We start from the raw sequence: 21,222 nt of genomic DNA on the forward strand, positions 1-21,222 counted from the left end.
GTGACGTGCGCCAGCCCTTAAGGAAGTGCTACAGAGAGCAAGCTATAAAGCATGCTGTGCTCTGGGCTGTAAAGAGACCGTGGATCGGACTCCAGGAAGGACAATGCATTTAAGGTCAGAGTCCAGTGCTGCGGCAATAAATGGGGAAACATCAGCAGCTGATCACCGCTGATCACGGGGCCTTGGACTGCCACGGTAAGTAGGAGAATATCAGCGGTCATCAACCGCTGTTACACTATATTTTAATTTCAGGTCTGCAGAGTTAGAGTTACTGGAAATGTTTTAACTTCAAGTCCAGAGTTAAATTTAAAAATATGATGTATTAATATATCATTTATTAACCCGTAGAGGACCCGCGCCCTACATGTACTACAGGCTAATCGTGCAGGTGTAGGAGCTGCGCCCTCCCAATCAGTGGCATGAATCTGGCAGTCAATGCAGGGGGTTTGCGGAGGGTACGGGTTCCCTCTGTGTCCTCATCAGATCCCCACGCTGCAGTGATGGGGACCCGATGGCAGAGAAGGCAGCCCGATGCCTTCCATAGGCATCGGGGCTTGCCATCTACGGAAGGCTGTGAGATCCAGACCCTTAGACTGGGTCTCACAGGCAGGCTGTCAGTGTAAAAGCTGACATGCAATGCATTACACTGCAGGATGTATTGTAATGCATTGCAGAGGGGATCATACCCCAGAAGTTGAACTCCCAGAATAGGACAAAAAGAAAAAGCAAAAAAAAAAGTATAAAAATATATTTTTAAAAATGAAAAACCGACATATTGGGTATTGCCGCATCCATAATAACCAGCTCTATAAAATATCACATGATTGACACCTTCACCTGAACTCCATAAAAAAAAAAAAAAATGAAACTGTGCTAAAATAATATTTTTTTGTCTCCTTACATCACAAAAAGTGCAACACCAAGCGATCAAGAAGGCGTATGCCTCCCCAAATAGTACCAATCAAACCGTCATCTTTTGCCCAAAAAAATTAAAAATAAAACAGTCTCTCAGAATATGGAGAAAGTAAAACATTATGTTTTTTGTTTCAAAAATGCTTTGATTGTGATAAAGTGAAAAAAAAAAATATATATTAGGTATCGCCGCGTCCATAACAACAAGCTCCATTACAACAAGCTCCATTAAAATATGACATGACTTTTTTTTGTCACCTTAAATCACTAAAAGTATAATACCAGACAATCAAAAAGTCATATGCACCCCAAAATAGTACCAATCCAACCATCAACTCATCCCACAAAGAATGAGACCCTACATAAGACAATCGCCCAAAAAAGAAAAACTATGGCTCTCAAAATATGGAGACACTAAAATTATTTATTTATTTTCAAAAATGTTTGATATTTGATATTGTTGCTTTCATAACAATCTGGTCTATAAAAATAGCACATAATCTAACCTGTCAGATGAACATTGTAAAAAACGAAATATTAAAACGGTGCCAGAACAGCCAATTGTTTGTTACCTTACCTCACAAAAATCTTAATATAGTAACATAGTTTATAAGGCTGAAAAAAGACATTTGTCCATTGAGTTCGGCCTGTCATCCTGCAAGTTGATCCAGAGGGAGGCAAAAAAACAACAACCTGTGAGGTAGAAGCCAATTTTCCTCACTTTAGGGGAATAAAAAAATCCTTCCTGACTCCAATCAGGCAATCAGAATAACTCCCTGGATCAACGACCCCTCTCTAGTAGCTATAACCTGTAATATTATTACACTCCAGAAATACATCCAGGCCCCTCTTGAATTCCTTTATTGTACTCACCATCACCAGCTCCTCAGGCAGAGAGTTCCATAGTCTCACTGCTCTTACCATAAATAATCCTCTTCTATGTTTGTGTACAAACCTTCTTTCCTCCAAACTAGAGATAGCCCGGCGGTTGTTTCATGGCGAACTTTGCTCGTTCGCCGAAAAGGCGTACATGTGGCGATGTCTGCCGGAGCCATAGTCTTTGCATTGTGCAGAACTTTGAACCATGACACCTCCATCAGGTGGGACAGGACAACCAATTGAGACATTTCAGCACATGGACACACTCCCTACCCTATAAATAAACCCGATCTGGCCGCCATTTTACATTCAGTCTTTTGCCAGTGTAGAGAGAGGTTGCTATGTGGAGCAGGGACAGACTGTTAGAGACACCAAACACTAGCTAACAGGGTGACAAAAGTGCTTTTAAGGACTGGTATAGGTGTCCTATCGATAGGGGTGACATACTGAGGGGTGTAATATGCTTATAATATACTTCCTAACATAGAAAGTATATTATAGGGCATTGGCATTGTGCAGCAGTTGTGTGCGGTTTTGCTGCGATACTGCAGCTATACAGAGGGACAAACTATTGGAACAACTAATTGCAGTTGGTGTGATATACCAGTTGCCCCCACAAAAATCTGATTGAGGCAGGGGTGTGATATACCTATAATATAATTTCTATTGTGCTGCATTTGTATGTGGTTCTGCTGAGATACCGCAGCTATACAGAGGGACAAACATCATTGGAACAACTAATTGCAATTAGTGTGATACACCAGTTGCCCCCCAAAAATCTGATTTAGGGGTTCTATATACCTGCCAGACCGGAGCCTAAGTGGGAAGTTGGAGAAGGTGCATGCGATTGCGTCAAAGGATGCACCAGAGTTTATTGAGTGGCTCACTCAGCCTTCCGCTTCTGCGCCCTCTTCATCCTCTGTATCTGCACCCTCCTCGCTATTTGCTTTGTGCACCCCAAAAGACACCACCACCACCATAGCCCCTCCACTCGAGTCAGAGGAATTAATTTGCCATCCATTCCCAGACATTCTTAGCATGGGATGAGTAAGAGGAGGTACCAACGGCTGCCACCCAGCGGTCTGACGACAGTACCCAGATCAGCCCAAGGAGGGTGGTCACCGCTGTTCCTGCCTACTCCGAGATCTCTAATGTCAGTGTTGGTGAAGCCGACGATGATGACGTGTCGATGGATTTCACATGGGTGCCCACAAGATAGGAAAAGGAGGGGAGTTCAGAGGGAGAGACGGAGCAGCAGATGGGCAGGAGAAGGAGAAGCAGGCAGAACTCGCAGTGCACAAGAGGCAAAAAGCAGACTGCAAATGTATCTGAAGCGAGCCATCCACCATGCACAGTCACATCTTGCGCTCCCAGGATGCCGGCACATGTCTCCGCAGTATGGGCTTTTTTCAACTTGTCAGCTGTTGAAAATAGTGTTTCCATCTGCAGCCTGTGCTGTCAACGCATAAGTCGCGGTATGCCCAACACTCACCTAGGGACGACCGCCTTAAGAAGGCACCTGCCCTCCTATTACTGAGCCCAGTGGGAGAAACGCCATCAGAACCCACAAAGCCACACTCCTGGTGCTCCACATCCTGCTTCTTCTCCTTTATCTTCTCCTCTCTCCTCCCATTTGTCCTCCACTCCACCTTCCACCGTGCCATCGTCGCGTTCATCTGGCACAAGGCAGGCTTCCGTGGCCCAAATGTTCGAGCGTAAAAAAATGTTGACGCCGGATAATCCATTTGCCCAATGGCTAACCTCTGGCTTGTCGGAACTGCTAGCCCGCCAACTACTGTCATATAAATTGGTGGACTGCAATGGAAGGTCCCCGGAAGGAAATGTTTCTCCCAGAAGGGCATCCCAGAGCTATATGGCCGCATTCAGCGGCAAGTGAATGTATCTCTGGCACACAGTGTCTGGCAAACACGGGCAGCGAAGGTACATAACTTTTACTGCCCACTGGGTAACCCTTCTGACGGCCGTCAAGCATGTAACCCGTGGCACCCGTGTGGATTTGGTTTTACCGCCACGGATTGCATGCAGGTCTGCCTCTTCTTCTTCTCCTCCTACTCCATCGTCTGTCTCCTCCTTGGCTGACTCCTCCTTTTCTACTGCCGCCGCCTCTTCGCTGCGCCCCCCTCCCCCCAGCTCCCCAGAATCTATTAGACGTGCCAGGTGAAACATTGCCTGGAAGCCAAAAGCCACTCCAGTCCTGCACTGCTTTCGGCTCTGCGGTCTCAGGCCGATCATTGGCCAACTCCGCTCAATTTGACAGTTGGTAAAGTGGTGTGCGACAACGGTGCCAATCTGCTGAACGTGCTGAAACATGGCAAAATGCCACCTGTGCCGTGCATGGCACATGTCCTGAACTTAGTCGTGTAGTGATTTGTTGCTAAATACCCCTGCAGCCATTTTAGAAGATCTTATACTGCCATTGCTCGCCTTGCTGATGTTCAGCGGCGACACCACCTGCCCATCAGACGTCTGATTTGTGATTGCCCGACGCTCTGGAACTCCACCTTGTACCATATATGCTTGATAGGCTTCTCCAGTAGAAACGTGCCGTTAACGACTACCTGTTCAAACTCTGCGACAGGACAGGTTCTGGGAGCTTGTTTTTTTTCACTGTGCCAGTGGCTGCTCATCCGCGACGCATAAAGACTTCTGCGGCCATTTGATGAGATCACCAAATTGCTCAGACGCAGCCAGGGCGCCATCAGTGACATCGTACCTTACGCCTTGTTTCTGGAGCATGCATTGCGTCGTGTCATTGATCAAGCCGTCAAGGATTGAACTATTAAAATGATTGAACTATTAAAATATATAATTTATGAAATATATAATTATTTTTCTTCTTTTAAAGTAACCATAACTCATATCTAATTTATGTCACAATGCATTAACTATGGTGACAAATTCTTGGGATAAATACTTGGGATAAATTAATTGCAAGTAGGAAGCAGAATGTTCATCAAAAGGTGACGTATATGAAGAATAAACAGAGCTGAATTTGTCACCACAGATACAAGCTTTGTGATGGACAGCAAAACACAACCATTGTCTCTATGGGGCACATTTATTAAGACCGGCATTTTTGGCGCCAGTCTTAGTTAAGCCTTAGACGGGCGGTGGATAAACTGAAGTTATGAAGAGGCGCCGGCCTCTTCTACACCCTAAAACAAGCATAAAAAACTGCAAAATGGTACATTTTTTGTATACGTTATACGGATGGGAAAGACGTGATGTGAACCCAGCCTAATGATTTCTCATCCAATCGTACTGCAATTCCAAAGCACAATTTCTGACAAAGACATCAATATAATGTATACTAAACTGTATATACTTCACAAATCTATAGTTACCTGACTATAGACTTGTGAATGAGGATAGTAACCATTCATAATGCTTGTGAATGCAGTGACAGTGGTGACATCTAGTAAAGGTAGTGTTCATGGGAGGTTGGTGAAGGGCTTGGAGGGGTAAGAACAGAGCTAGAATTTGTGTGCAACCACTGAAACTCCTACTAAACTCTAGTTACCTTACTCGATTTGTCCGGTCAGAAGGTTCTGTCTTGTAATTTCTAAAGGTTAAATAATATGTAACCAAAAATAAGCTGTAACGGGGTTCCGAAGGTGCACTCGGTCTCGCATTAGCCGCAGATGTGCTGCTTAGCTTCAGGAGCGAGGATCTGTGTTTGACCTCGTTCCCAAGGCGGCTGTTCTAGCTGGGAGGTTCCCTTCTCCCAAGTCTGCCTTGAGCACCGAGCTGATCACTCAGTGCTCGACTGGTTGGTCTGTCGGTCATGTGACGCTGGCCACGTCACATGACCCTCACTCCCCAATATAAATACAGGCAACCTGGCCACAGGTTGCCTGTTAATTTAGGTTCCACCTGTGATTTTGTATTTCCTGGCGTACTTACCTCCTGCTGAATTCCTGACGATCTTCTGCCTGCTCCTTGTGTACTTCACGACTCTCCTGGTATTTATGACCCCGGCTTCTCCTGACTATTCTCTGCTTGCTCCATTTGTACTTTGTAACTTTCTTGGTATTGACTCGGTCCGTTCACGTTCTGTTGTTTGTCTGTCTGTCATCCCTGCACTAGTCCAGTTGTCCCCAGGGGTAAGAGTGGAGCGCAGTGGTCACTTCCCTTCCCCCTGTGTGTGTGTGTGTATGCGACCGTTACATAAGCATATTCTAAATTTAATGTTGATGATACAATGAAATTAGAACCAACCATACATCTTGCTGTCAATTATATTTTCTTCCCATGAAACGTTCTTTCTCTTAGCACATTTTATTTTCTGATAAATGAACCAGCACTTCTCAAATATACACAGAATAGACAATTTTTCTGACAGTGTGTTATGCTGAAGGAAGAATGTGCTATATCAGTGTTTAGAAGTACAAGTACAATATTGTAAAAAAAAAAAAAAAATCTGGCTAAACTTGCTGTCATTTAGCACTGACTCATGTCTTGGTTCATATTTTACACCAGTTAGTTTCAACCAACTAAATTCATCTCATAGCTTAAAGGAGACCTGTCACATTGAACATAGTGACTGATCTCCAAGCAGCATATTATAGAGCAGGATGAGCTGAACAGATTGATACGTTGTTTTTTTGGGGTAAAGATCTAGAAAAACGTGTAATTTATTCATTTAAACCTGTCCAGGAGTCCGGTCCTACTCAGTGATTGATAGCCACTTCTATGTGCAAACTAATACATGAAAGACCATTGATTAATGAACCACCTACTGGACTCCTAAGAATAAAAGGAGACATTTCAAGGAATGAAATACAAGTTTCATTGAATCTTTTCCAACAAAACTATATGTCAATCTGCTCAGTTCCTCCTGATCTATACCTTGCAGAGTACATTTAGTACAGCATGTACAACATCACAGGTTCGCCTCGTGTCAAGGATCTGACATACTTTAAGTAGCTTTAATGCAGTAGGAAAGGTAAACTTGCCTTTTCTATGATCATGTACTGTCACCACGCAACCTTCAAAGCAAATTGGCGATGACATTTTGCCTGGTAGGGCTCATCATGCTGATTAAAACGATACCTTTCTTTTGTTTGCATGCTAAACAGCTGCAGATAAATCAGTGTATTATTCATATGCAAATTAGACGTTTGAGCACCATGAGGCGGGGAATCATTTGAGCACTGCTTTGTAAAACCTAATATACATACTACTGGTTTATTCACAAGCACAATATATGATAATAAAAAAAACAGTAATATGTGTTAGCTAATAAGCATAGAAAAAAAAAACATGCATCTATATGTGGTCATGCTATTTCTTGGTGCTAAGTGCAGGTTTGAAATATGGAAAAGATTTACATAAACTTTTTTCTAAAAAAATTTTCCTCTCATTTAACCCCTTAAGGACCCGCGCCGTACATGTACGGCGCTGGTGGACGTGACTTAAGGACCAGCACCGTAGATGTACGGCAGGCTGATCGGGCGGGTGCTGGAGCTGCGCCCGCCGATCAGCAGCACGGACCCCACAGTGACTGACAGCTGAGCGCCTACTGCATATGCCGGAATCCATGAAAACACTGATACAGGCATATTAACCCCTTGTATGCCGAGGTCAAAGCTGACCGCATCATGAAGAGGCTTTGCGGAGGGTACGGTTGCCCTCAGCATCTCCCTTAGGTCCCCACGCTGTAGTGACGGGGACCCGATGGTAGAGAAGGCAGCCCGATGCGTTCCATAGGCATTGAGTCTTGCCTTCTACGGAAGCCTGTGACATCCAGCCCCTTAGGCTGGGTCTCACATGCAGGCTGTCAGTGTAAAGGCTGACAGGCAATACAGGATGTATTGTAATGTATTGCAGAGGGGATCAGACACCAGAAGTTGAAGTCCCAGAGTGGGAAAAAAATAAAAAGTAAAAAAATAATGTAATTTTTTTTTCCATAATAAAAAAAATTACGTTTCAAGTAAAAAAAAAGCTCCTTTCCAAAATAAAACTAATAAAATTATAAAAAAGAAAAAAGAAAACCAGACATTGGGTATTGCCGCATCTGTAACGACCAACTCTATAAAAATATCAAATGATCTACCCCATCACCTGAACGCCACAGAATTTTTTTTTATAAGAACTGTGCTGAAACAATAATTTTTTTGGTCACTTTACATCGCAAAAAGTACAACACCAAACGATCAAAAAGGCGTATTAGGTATCGCAGTGTCCATAACAACCAGGTATATTAAAGTATCACATGACCTAACCTCTCAAGTGAACACCATCAAAAGAAGTATATAAAAAAAAATCTTTGTAAAAAAAGCCATGTTTTGTCACCTTACATCACAAAAAATGTAATACCATGCAATGAAAAATTTATACGCACCTCAAAATAGTAACAATCAAGCCGTCATCTCAAAATTAGATCCTACCTAAGACAATCGCCCCCCCCCCCCCCCCCCCCCAAAAAAAATATATGGCTCTCAGGATATGGAGACACTAAAACATGTGTTTTTTTTTTTGTTTCAAAAATGCTGTTATTGTGTAAAACTTAAATAAATTTTAAAAAGTTGACATATTGGGTATCGCCACATCCTTAACGACCTGCTGTATAACAATATCACATGATTTAACCCCTCAGGTGAACACCATAAAAAAAAAAAATAGTACCAATCAAACCGTCATCTCGTCTCTCAAAAAATGAGATCCTACCTAAGTCAATTGTCCCTAAAATAAAAAAAACTATGGCTCTCAGAATATGGAGAAACTAAAACATGATTTTTTTTTTTTATTTAAAAAATGCTTTTAACATAGTACATAAGGCCGAAAAAAGACATTTGTCCATCCAGTTCGGCCTGTCATCCTGCAAGTTGATCCAGAAGAAGGCAAAAAAAAAACACTGAGGTAGAAGCCAATTTTCCTCACTTTAGGAGAATAAAGAATTCCTTCCCGACTCCAATCAGGCAATCAGAAGAACTCCCTGGATCAACGATTCCTCTCTAGTAGCTATATCATGTAATATTATTACACTCCAGAAATATATCCAGGCCCCTCTTGAATTCCTTTATTGTACTCGCCATCACCACCTCCTCAGGCAGAGAGTTCCATAGTCTCACTGCTCTTACCGTAAAGAATCCTCTTCTATGTTTGTGTACAAACCTTCTTTCCTCTAGACGCAGAGGATGTCCCCTCGTCACAGTCACGGGGATAAACAGATGATGGGATAGATCTCTGTACTGACCCCTGATATATTTATACATAGTAATTAGATCTCCTCTCAGTCGTCTTTTTTCTAAAGTGAATAACCCTAATTTTGATAATCTTTCAGGGTACTGTAGTTGCCCCATTCCAGTTATTACTTTAGTTGCCCTCCTCTGGACCCTCTCCAGCTCTGCTATGTCTGCCTTGTTCACTGGAGCCCAGAACTGTACACAGTACTCCATGTGTGGTCTGACTAATGATTTGTAAAGTGGTAGGACTATGTTCTCATCACGGGCATCTATGCCCCATTTGATGCAACCCATTATTTTATTGGCCTTGGCAGCAGTTGCCTGACACTGTTTTTTGCAGCTTAGTATGCTGTTTGTTAAAATTTCTAGATCCTTTTCCATGTCAGTGTTACCGAGTGTTTTACCATTTAGTATGTACGGGTGACTTGCATTATTCCTTCCCATGTGCATAACTTTACATTTGTCAGTGTTAAACCTCATCTGCCCAAGCCTGCAATCTATCCAGATCCCTCTGTAGTAGTATACTGTCCTCTTCAGTGTTAATTACTTTACACAGTTTAGTGTCATCTGCAAAAATTGATATTTTACTATGCAAGCCTTCTACAAGATCATTAATAAATATATCGAAGAGAATAGGGCCCAATACTGACCCCTGAGGTACTCCACTAGTGACAGTGACCCAATCTGAGTATGTACCATTAATAACAACCCTCTGTTTTCTATCATTGAGCCAGTTACTTACCCACTTACAGACGTTTTCTCCCAGTCCGTGCATTCTCATTTTATATACTAACCTTTTATGTGGTACAGTGTCAAATGCTTTGGAGAACTCCAGATACACGACATCCATTGATTCGCCGCTGTCAAGTCTAGAACTTACTTCCTCATAGAAACTGATTCAATTAGTTTGACATGACCAATTCCTCACAAAGCCATGCTGATATGGCGTTATTTGCTTATTTCCGTTGAGATGCTCTAACATAGCATCTCTCAGAAAACCTTCAAACAGTTTACCCACAACAGATGTTAAACTTACCGGCCTATAGTTTCCAGGCTCTGTTTATGGACCCTTTTTGAATATTGGCACCACATTTGCCATGCGCCAATCCTGTGGGACATTCCCTGTCAGTATAGAGTCTGCAAATATCAGAAATAAGGGTCTGGCTATGACATTACTTAATTCCCTTAGGATACGGGGGTGTATGCCATCCGGTCCTGGCGATTTGTCCATTTTAATCTTTTTAAGTCACTGTTGTACTTCTTCTTGGGTCAGACAGGACACTTTTAATGGGGAATTTATTTCAACATTCAGCATTTGTTGTAAAAACTTAAATAAATAAAGTATACATATTAGGTATTGCCGCATATGTAAAAACCTCCTGTACAAAAATACATGAACTAACCCCTCAGGTGGACACTATAAAAAAAATTAATAAAAACTGTTACAAAAGCCATTTTTCGTCACCTTACTTCACAAAAAGTGTAATACCAAGCGATCAAAAAGTCATATGCACCTAAAAATAGTACCAATCAAACCTTCATCTCATCCCACAAAAAATGAGCCCCTATATAAGACAGTCGCCCCCCAAAAATTTAAACTATGGCTTTCAGAATATGGAGACACTAAAAAAAAACTTTTTTTTTCAAAAATACTTTATTATGTAAAACTGAAACAAACAACCAAAAGTCATAATTGGTATTGTTGCGTCTGTAACAAACTGCTCTATGAAAATAGCACATGATCTAACCTGTGAGATGAACATGGTAAATAAAACCATGCCAAAACAACTATTTTTTAATAGTCTTCTCTTAAAGTGTAATGTAGAGCAGCCAAAAATCCATATGTACCCTAAAATAGTACCAACAAAACTGCCACCTTATCTCATCGTTTCCAAAATGGGGTCACTTTTATGGAGTTTCTACTCTATGGGTGCATCAGGGGTCTTCAAATGTGACATTCAAATTATCCCAGTGAAATCTGCCCTCCAAAAACCACATGACTCTCCTTTCCTTCTGCGACTTGCCGTGTGCCGGTACAGCAGTTTACGATCACCAATGGTGTGTTTCTGTAAAGTACAGAATCAGGGTAATAAATATTGAGTTTTGTTTGGCTGTTAATCCTTGTTTTGTTACCAGAAAAAAATGGATTAAGATGGAAATTATGCCAAAAAAGTGAAATTCAAAAATTTCGTCTATATTTAATTCTAAAAGGGTTAAAAAAAAGTGTAAAAATCAGTTTTGAATACCTTGAGGGGCGTAGTTTCTAAAATAGGGCTATTTATGGGTGGTTTCTATTATGTAAGCCCCACAAAGTGACTTCAGGCCTGAACTGGTCCTTAAAAAGTGGGTTTTGGAAATTTCTTAAAAATTTAAAGATTTACTTCTACGCCTTCTAACGTCCCCAAAAAATAAAATGGCATTCACAAAATGATACAAACATAAAGTAGACATATGGGAAATGTAAAGTAATAACTATTATATGAGGTATCACTATCTGTTTTAAAAACATTTGGAATATACATTTAGAATTAGAAAGTTGCACATTTTTCAAATTTATTTTGTAGATTTTTATTTTTTTTTAATAAAAATGAAAAATATTGACTGCAATTTATCACTGAAGTACAATGTGTCATGAGAAAACAATGTTAGAATGGCTTGGATAAGTACAAGCGTTCCAAAGTTATTACCACATAAAGTGACAAATGTCAAATTTCCAAAAAATGGCTTGGTCCTTAAGGTGAAAAAGGCAGGGTCCTGAAGGGGTTAACCCATAATAAAGGGCTATACTACAATAAACTGCAATATACTACAATATATAATATGTAATCAGATAATAACAATAAAAGGTCTTATTATATTGAGAATAATTGTGTTGTTTTTTTTTGCTTGGAAACCTAAAAACTATTACTGGTTTATTCACAGGCGCAACATATGATTACAAATAAACCAGCAAAATTTATTAGCTTTTTAAGTCTAAAAGCATATGGGTTATTTATTAGGACCAGTGTTTTAAATGTCTTAATAAGCGCCTGGGCTGGCGGTGGATCTGCAGAACTTACGTAGAGATGACAACCTCTACATAACTTACGCCTAAAACAGGCGTAGAAAATGATGTATGAGACGGACCTGCAGTCCCATCCCCTTTCCATGCCCACATCATGCCTGCTTTTTTAGACCTAGTGTGAGAGGGGAAAAGTCTCAGATTGCCTTTGCGCAGCCACATATACACGTCATAGACATTAGGGATGAACAAATCAACTTTGGATGCTTCGTCCAAAGTCGATTCGCATAAAACTTTGTTGTAATACTGCATGGAGCGGGAGCTCCGTACAGTATTAAAATGTATTGGCTCCGATTAGAATGTATTGGCTCCGATGAGCCGAAGTTATTACTTTGCAAAGTCTCATGAGACTTTGTGAATTAATTATTACTGTAAAAAATCTGTATACTGGACTCGGGTACGGTTCCAAGGTACCACTGTGTACAGTATTACAACAAAGTTTTTGCTCATCCCTAATAGACTTATTTCTGTTGGTAAATAACCCCCATAATTCTCAATATGATAAGGATATAGATTTTTTTTTTATGGGTTGAATGTGGAAGAAAAAAATATTTGAAGAAATAAAACTGGAAGTCTCTCCCAGGATTCAAACCTAGGATCTCTACATGCAAAACCATACACTTAGCACCAAGCTATAGCATTACCACATAGACAAGTATGTTTTTTTTTCTATGCTTAGAAGTTAACACATATTACTGGTGTCTTTCTAATCATATATTATGCCTGTGAATAAACCAGTAATGTTATCTAGTTTTATGGGCAGATCTCAGTGTGGTGAAGCTATAATACATAGAGTATATGATAGGTAGAGGCTAGCATGTCTAGCTCTGTCAATCAAGGGGAGGGACAGTGTGCAGAGCACAAGAGGGTGTTACAAAGCAGTGCTCAAAGCATTCAGCCCCGCCTCCTGGTGCTTGAACTTCTTATTTGCATATGAATAAAGCACATATTTCTCAGAAGCCATTTAGCATAAAGACAAAAGAAAGGTATTGTTTTAATCACCATGATGGACCCTCCCAGCCACGTATGCCTGGTTTAATAGGGTTGAGCTGCTTTAAAAGTTGCCTTTGTTATCTATGAAGGTAGCATTAAGAAATAATCTACATGAGCCAGACTATCAATATAGGGAAGTGGAATTTACAGTGCTTTTCCTCTTCTCATAATTTTCAACAGTAAATAAATCAATGTGCTACTAATTACAATCAAGTTCTATCACATCTACAAATCAAAACTCCCACACTTTAAAACAAGATTAGATCACATCAGGGGAGTGCAGGAAAATGGTCTGTTTTCCCATGCTGATTCTTTTATGGCACTAAATATATACCTATGTTAATAAATCCCAAGCAGGGGCAAATTGACTAAAGCAGCCTCCAGTGGATATAGGATCTGAAACATTAGTGGGTTAATTAATGGGTTTGGTTAATTAACCCTTTCAATACCAGAGCTGGATCGATGTGTAAACATGGCACCTGCTCGCACTTGCAGCGTGCGTCATGGCCAGCAGATCTCTGTTGTTTCAAACAGCAGAGATCTGTGACTAATTACCATGACCGGCAATAATGCCGATTGCGGTAATTAAATGCTTGAGATGCCGTGACCAAGTGAGATCACGGCATCTAATTGCGCCAAAATCCGGAAGCTCGCGCTTTTGGGCTTCCTACCCATGTCCCGTGTGGCCAATTGGGGAATTGGTACTGGTGCTGAACACTTTCATATGAGGCTGAAAGTGTTCATGCTGCAATTCTTATTTTGGCGACCAGATGGCAGGCCAGGATAAGAAATGATACCCACCGCCTGGTATGGTGCTGTCCGTTAAAGTATCAAATGTATACCCAAAAACAACTGAACATCAGGACAGCAATAGTATATCACAATGTAATACATTTTATTAAACATATAGTTTTTAAAACATTTGTTGAAATCGCATATATATTAGCAGCATTAAACCACACAGGAAAAATATCCACAGATCTGTCATTAGTAATAAATATGAATTGCAATAACTCCCCTAAGCTGTGGGTGTCAATAAGCCCTAGATAAATGAATAAAGTGCATAGTGCCTCAGGATAAAGAAGTACATATAGGAGAGAAATGCAGTAAAGTATATCGACCAAGCCCCAATTCATAGTTATTGCAATTCATATGTATTACTAGTGACACATCTGTGGATATTATTCCTGTGTGATTTAATGCTGCTAATATATATGCGATTTCAACTAATGTTTTATTACTTTGTGCTATACTGTTGCTGTCCTGATGTTTTGTTGTTTTGGGGTATAAACAGGATAAGAAATGAGCAAAATCCAGTATAAACAGAATTTTAAAAATCCCTGATAGACCAAAATTAAATTAAAAAACAGAATTTATAGGCTCACATATGATCCACAAAATCATCACAATTTAAAAAATATATACGGTATATAAAAAATAAAAGTTTAAATTGCCCCCTTTCTTTATAATAAAAAATAAATACCTAAATAACAATAATTATAAACATCACCGCGACCGAAAACGCCCATACTATTAAATTGAAAAAAAAACTAAAACAAACGAATGGTGTAATGGCCGATTTGCCATTTTTTCATTGCTTCTCTTACCCAGAAAAAAAAGTAATAAAATGTGATAAAAAATTAATGCACACTCCAAAATGGTATCAATAAAAACAACAGATTGTTCTGCAAAAAACAGCTCAATAGACATGAGTATAAAAAAGTTATGGGGGTCAGAATTTGGAGATGTAAAAATATATATATCAAAGTTAAAATTTATTTTTACACTATTTAGACATAAAGAACCTACACATATGAGATATCTTCGTGCTGACCCAGAGAATGAAGGGTATGGGTCAGTTTTTCCGTACACCATGGGAACAAACCCGTAAAACGGTGGAGGAATTGTGTGTTTTTTTTTTTTCTTCAATTCTACCCCATTTGGATTATTTTTTTTACCGCTTCCCACTACATTTTATGCCATAATTAAGGATGGCATTAGAAAATACAACATGTACAGTATAAAATAAGCCCTCATACAGCTAATTGACCAGAAATATAAAAAAGTTATGGCTCAAGGAAAATAGGGAAGAAAAATTAAAACACAAAAATGAAAAAACCTCAGGTATCCAATGGGGTTAATTAATCAATTAATTAATGGGTTGATTAATGTGAAAGGTCCGTCAGAAGACAAGCCAACCCATTGATGTTCTGAGGTGTCTGGTTGTACAATCATAACATCAAAGTTTATGGTAAAATATATAGTGGACATGCATATATTCTGTATGGATGAAGGATGGATCTTCAAAATAATTTCCATTGGTGAGCCTAAGGTCTCATACACAACATCATATTACAAGTCCTTATAATCTAAGCTTAAAATTGTTATACCAAGATTGATGTAAACAATGAAATTCAGGTATCATATAGTACATGAAAGCTAGAACCAGCCTTGCACCTCAAATGTATCCAAAGCTTCCCCATTCATTACTATAATTAAGCTTGTTAATTTAGAAATATGAGTCACACACATTGAATGATATGAACAAATGTTCTCAACAAAATATGCAACACTTTATTTATATACATATAGATAGATATCTCAATGTAGAAGATATGGACAAATTGCACAAAATTGAAATTGAGCCATTTTATAGTTTTACCATATACTATACATTTGTGTCTACAGACACTAGCATACATTAATCAGACTGATCACAAACAATAGATCCCTTCATTTGCAGAGTCCATTATACAACAAATCATGATGTTTTATAATGAGGAAACAAATGCTCAAAATAATAAATAATTCTTATTAAGTTTCCGTTTGTTCCTTTAGGTAACAGCCCAATAATAAAACATAAAACAACAAGATCTGCAAAAGTAGAATAACAACAAGAAAGGCACAGGTGGAATTTATATATGAAATACCTAGGAATGTTATGACAGCACATGTACAGTGACTACAGAAATAAGTACATTGTAGCTCTGTGGGTCTAATGGAAGTACAGATTCCAGCTTACTATACCATATTCTTACTATAGGTTTCAGTACACATTCCATTGAAGCTGGAAAGTTTCAGTTCTTCAGATTAGCTTTTTAATATCATGGTCCCATAATAACAGCAATTTACATGCTGTATAGCATATACATGTACACATGTATGATTGCAAGAAAAGTATGTGAAACCTTTAGAATGATCTGGATTTCTGAATTGGTTACTAATACAATATGGTCTGATTGTTAAACTAAACTAATAGCACACAAGCAGTTGTATTATCCATATTATTCAGTGTAAGGGAAAAAAATATGTGAACCCTTTATATTAATAAGCTGTATATCCTACTTTAGGAGCAGTCACCCCATTTAGCTGCAAATAAGGAACTTTTTTTGTTTCATATACTTTATTAATTTACAACACCGAGGAGAAATTTTGGACCATTCCTCCTTGCAATTGTATTTCAATTCATTAATATTTTGTGATGCCATATGTGCCCAGTCCTCTTTAGGTCACGATAGGTTTAAGGTCATGATTCTGACTTGCTTATTCTCCTTTTTAACCATTCTTTAGTTGTTTTACTTGTGTGCCTCAGGTCAATGTCTCATTGCATCAACTAGTGTCTCCTCAGCCTGTGGTCATGGCCTGAGGTTGTTACGTTCTCCTGTAAAATTTTCATACACCTTAAATTTATTGGCCTATCAATGATCACAGGTAGATCTGGAGGCAGCAAAACTGCACCAAACCATGGTGCCCCCTCCACCATGTTTCATAGTTAGGGCTGTTTCACACGAGCGGATGCCGTGCGTGACATCCGCTCCATGAAAGAGTGCCAAGACCCGATGCAGACTGCAGAGGCACCGAGCATTAACATGATTGATAATGCTCCGTGCCTCTCTGTGATCTCTTTACTACGAAATCACAGTGAGATAAAGTTGTCACTGTGATTTTGTCGTAGTAAAGAGGTCACAGAGAGGCATGGAGCATTATTAGTCATGTTAATGCTCCGTGCCTCTGCAGTCCGCATCGGGTCTTGGCTGACATTCACGGAGCGGATGTCACACACGGCATCCGCTCGTGTGAAACAGCCCTTAGAGTTTTAGCCTTTTTGTGTGCAATGTCCACATATTTTACGCAATGTTCTAAATAAAATAACTGAATGGTACAACTATTTGTATGTGTTAGTTCAGTTGCATTATGATTGTCTATAATTGTAATATACATAATAATCAAAATAAATTGTATTAGTTACAAATACAGAAGTCCAGTTAATTTGAAGTGGTTTGCTATCTTTTTCTTGCAACTTTACATATAGTGAAACGAAGTGTCACCTGCTATTTATCAGCTGCATTTTATCAAAGAGAAGCTGTCACAATGAAAGTGCAGTATAACCTTCCAGCAGGAGGAGCTGAGCAGATTGATATATACTGTAGTTTTATGGGAAAATATTTGTTATACATTGTATTTCATTCATTTGAATTCCTGCTCATTCTGAGCTTTGAAGTTCAGGAGACGGTCCTAACCTGCCCTCTATGACTGTGTATACAAAGATAGCTGTCAGTCACTGAATACTAAATAACCTTCCCTTTGACTTCAAAGCACAGAATAACAGGAATTTAAATGAAACAGATTATGCTGAATCTTTTCCCACAAAACTATATATCATTCTGCTCATCTTCTGCTGACTGCAGCCGAGACACCATGTTTAACTTGACAGGTTTCCTTTAATGTCATGAGGTGGACCACAATGTGGTGGGCAGTAGACAATATACCAGCAAAGGTCACTGTCGCAGCTACTTCCAGAAAGCACGCATGTTTCAGCTTTTATTGCTTTTAATAAACATTAGAAATATGAAAGTTGTAATCTGAATGGTAGTTTTTAAATGGAAGCTTCAGTGAGAACATTGCCAATCCAGCTTTGAGCTGCACAAATGGGTTACGTGAGACAGACTGGTAACTGCACTTTTTTTTTTTTTAAATCATGTTAGCGTTAGGCTTAAGGTGGGAAATCCACAGCTAAATCCTGACACAGTTCTCAGTGTGTAAATATGGCCTTAGAAATGTGTATACATAGAGCCTGGTTCAGTAACGCTAAATGGCCAATAGGTCAAATACAATGGACTTTCTACACTTTACAAGTAGTACTTTTTAATTATGCTACAAAAATGGAAGAATAGAGATTGCAAGATAAATCCTGTTACACATGATGATAAATACAGAGTTGAATTAGATTAGAAATCAAATCTTTTTTTTTTCTCCACTGCTACCTTTGTCCATTGTCTGTGTCTGGAATTGAATAGAACTAAGCTGCAATACTAAACTTAACCTGGGTAATAAAGGTGCTGTTTCTGAAGAAGAAAACAAGCATATACCATATAACTCTAACCCCTTAGGAAAGATAAAATAAAGAAATTATTTTAAAGTAAATAAAAAAAAAAGAGAATATATGAGTGGCATCACCGATTTCCCACTATCAGTTCCAGTTCCAGGCCCTGACAGCTCCATTTGCCGATTGTGCTCAACTACCATATCTCATTTCAATAGCTAAGCCATCCCCTCTTATCATCATGGCCAATATAAAGACCAAGAACGCAACTGGCTTAGCTATTGAAACAAGCCTTATAGCAATGAACAATATTGGTAAGCCAACTCATTTTACAGATGACACACAATGGAAATATTTTTATCTTTCTGAAAATCCTTTTGAAATTTCCTTTGAAATCACAGTTGGCTAACAGTTAGTAAATCCACATGCTGATGCCTTCTGAATGTGATAGATGAAACTGATCTGAATGTGAATTTATGCGGCACGATATACAGTAATTCTGTAAAAAGAATACTTAATATTCAGGAAAAACAAATGTGTCTGCCTGGCTAAGTAATAAGTCATTTTACACAGGGGATGAGGCATCCCAAAAAGCCACTGTGACATGGTCAGGTTATTTAGATACAGGGATAAAGACAGTAAACTGAATTGCTGCCCCAAGTGAAGGAAAGCCTAGCTATACTTCTTGCAAATTATTAAAATAAACGGTAAACTGTCTTCTGTTTGGCGAACAAAAAAAATATTTATAACATGGCTTATCAATGGTAAGTACTGCAGTATTTTGTACTGTAGTGTGATTTGTCACTCTAAGGCTACTTATATATTCGCGTTTTGGCTTTCCGTTTGTGAGATCCGTTCAGGGCTCTCACAAGCGGTCCAAAACACATCAGTTTTGCCCTAATGCATTCTGAATGGAAAAGGATCCGCTCAGAATGCATCAGTTTGCCTTCATTCAGTCTCCATTCCGCTCTGAAGGCGGACACCAAAACGCTGCCTGCGGAGTTTTGCTGTCCGCTTGAAGAAACTGAGCCTAATGGATCCACCCTGGCACATAATGTAAGTCAATGGGGACGGATCCCTTTTCTCTGACACTATCTGACACAATAGAAAACAGATCCGTCTCCCATTGACTTTCAATGGAGTTCATGACTGATCCGTCTTGGCTATGTTACAGATAATACAAACTGATCCGTTCATGACAGATGCATGTCGTTGTATTATTGTAACGGATCCGATTTTGCAGATCCATGACTGATCCGCAAAAAACGCGAGTGTGAAAGTAGCCTGATTAAAATCTAAGAAAATAAGTATATTAATGATTTGATCGTCAGTCTGCTTTATTTTCATTTTTAACATTCCTCACAATGATAAACATCCCTGTTTAATAGTTATCTTTAGTTATTCCTATTCACAAAACTGAATTAATTATGTGGTGTTATGACATACAAAATGATAATGATTTGTTCAAATCATAACATTTCATGTTTGTGTTTTGTGTAGCTATAAATAATGATTAGAAAGAATACAGAACTTACATTTATAAATAAAGATATATCCATAGGAAACAAAAAAAGATGGAAATGAAATGTCTCCCTTCAGCAAATGCAATTTATCATGTAGAGAAAGTCACTACAAGACACTTACTAATGTATTGTAACTATCCATATTGCTTCTTTGGCTGGCTACATTCATTTTTCCACCACATTATAAACTGCTTGTTTCCATGGTTACGGCCACCCTGCACCCTGGCTTCATACATTTTTCCATCGCATTATACACTGCTCTTTTTTATGGTTATGACCATTGTGCAATCCAGCAGTGGTGGAAGTGCCTGCATACTATAGGAAAAAGTGCTGCCTCTCTGGTGACCGGGTACTTGGGAGCGCTCACAGGCATGCATACACAGCAGATCTGTCACGGTCCCTCCTGTGACAGAGGTTAGAAGAGCTGAGAGACTGGCTGTACATTAGGTCATCTGACAGCCTATATGTTTTCACTTGCTGCAGTGTTCTTGGTAATGACAACACCTCTTGTTTCAGGTGCAGCTTGTAGTCATTACTGCTCCTCTATTTAGTCTGGACTCAAACCTCATACCATGAGTTCCTGCTCATCCATTTTCTATTGAAAGAAAAGTGTACTTCTCTTGATATTTTGCTGCTCCCATTTGCTTGTTGTTTCCTAGGCTTCAGGGAGACACTGGTTTGTTCATCTGGGAAGGAACCAGTAGTCTCAGACCCTGTCACTAATCCTAGGGCTTTTCAGGGTTACTAGGGCCTAGGTTTACGGTGTATGAATATTCCCACATTCAGGGTCTATTCATACTGAGAGGAGTCAGGGCTAGGTTTAGGGTTTCCTTAAGTGGTCATTTCCCTTTACCTAGCATTGAGGCCTAGTTCATGGTCATTTTCCTTCTGTTGTTCTTGTGCTCCTCCCCTCCCCCTACACTGTGACACGATCCTGTTCACCTCGTATCTGTGCTGCTGCGGAGAATGTAACCTCTGGACACAAGCAGTGTATTCTGCAATGGAAAAATAAATCTAGCCAGTAAAGGAAGCAATATGGACAATCACAATACAATACTGAGTGCCTTGTATTAACTTTGTCTACATGATAAATGCTATTTGCTGAACTGAGACAACCCCTTTAAGGATCCACATTTTAACGTTCATTCATAAGGCTATGGCATATCAATTGATGATCTGCCAGATGCATTTCCTGTAGGTATTAAATGGGAACATCTGTATCCTAGCTTCAGCTCATGAAAAACACTCCCAGAAGTGCATACAGAGAAATATATCCATGATATACGTACACAAAGCTAACTTACAATATTGACCTATGAGTAA

This window comes from Bufo gargarizans, chromosome 2 (genome assembly GCF_014858855.1).
Source record: "Bufo gargarizans isolate SCDJY-AF-19 chromosome 2, ASM1485885v1, whole genome shotgun sequence".
Classification (NCBI taxonomy): domain Eukaryota; kingdom Metazoa; phylum Chordata; class Amphibia; order Anura; family Bufonidae; genus Bufo; species Bufo gargarizans.